Raw genomic sequence first — 1,125 nt, forward strand, 5'->3', positions numbered from 1 at the left:
GTGCCGTTCTGGTTCAAATGTGTCGTGCAATTATGTGGTTTAAGGTGGGCTTATGAAGGGGATTTTACATAAGGCCTTAAACTATATGCACCTGGTGTGTAAGCTATTATGATTGGGAACAGCTACAGCTACCAGTTAAGGGGTGGAACATGCAGAAAAGGGTAACTATAGGGGTCTATACCTATAGAAGAGTGTTCCAAACTATTTTTCCATTCCTAACTTGGTTTAAGTTAGCTTTACATGGCAAAATATAGTTTGGTTCAATTGTCTGTTGTCTTTTAGACGAGCGAATTGAGATTGGGTGTTTGGTTTCCCCATAAATGTTTTTGGGAGTCTATGGCGAGACTCATCAAAAAGAATTAGCTATCCCCCCGAATAGAATTGTTCGAGTAGGTTCGGCTTAAGCGTTGTGAGACCAATGTAGATTATGGTACTTAAGGTAGCATTAATCTACATTGACTCCGCAAAGATTGCATTTTAACAAATGAACTGCATGTTGGCATGGTTAAAGGCCTCTTAGTCTCTAACGTAACTACACACAAAATTCATTCTTGCTTGGGGTGTTCAGAAACAATACCAAAACCAATTAAACGATGTCTCAACATCGACAAAAACAGTGACAAAGCAACCAGTAAAACAACGTTTCAACATTGACAAAAGCAGTGATTAAGCAACTAGAAAACGACGTTTCGGTGCGTCACTCACTCTGAATGTCAGATTTGCTCACGTTATCGCATCTGGTAGCATTATCCTAACTGGCATCACCCCCCTTCGGTCATGGGAGACCGCGAACACGGGTGAGGACGTCGCTCCATGAGCTAAAGTTAGGTTGTCCTTGAGTAGTTTTAACTGTTTGCGCAGCTGAAAGAGGACTTTAAGGTCTGGATTGGAATCCAGTTCGCCTTTCGATGGAGTGTATTTGTCTGGGTCAGTCAGATACAGTATCATCGAGTTAATTGCAGGATCCAACTTCTGAAGTTGGATGATGTCTGGGTCAGTTGAAAATGACTTTTCATATTTTAAAAGAACTTGGCAAAGTTTGTCTCTTTCTTCATCAGATGTCAGAGCGTCGGCTTGAGCGACCACCTGATCAATCTGTGATGAGACTGATAAGGGTTCTTGCTC

The sequence above is a fragment of the Nematolebias whitei genome, chromosome 4, assembly GCF_014905685.2.
Source record: "Nematolebias whitei isolate Nwh7 chromosome 4, NemWhi1, whole genome shotgun sequence".
NCBI lineage: Eukaryota > Metazoa > Chordata > Actinopteri > Cyprinodontiformes > Rivulidae > Nematolebias > Nematolebias whitei.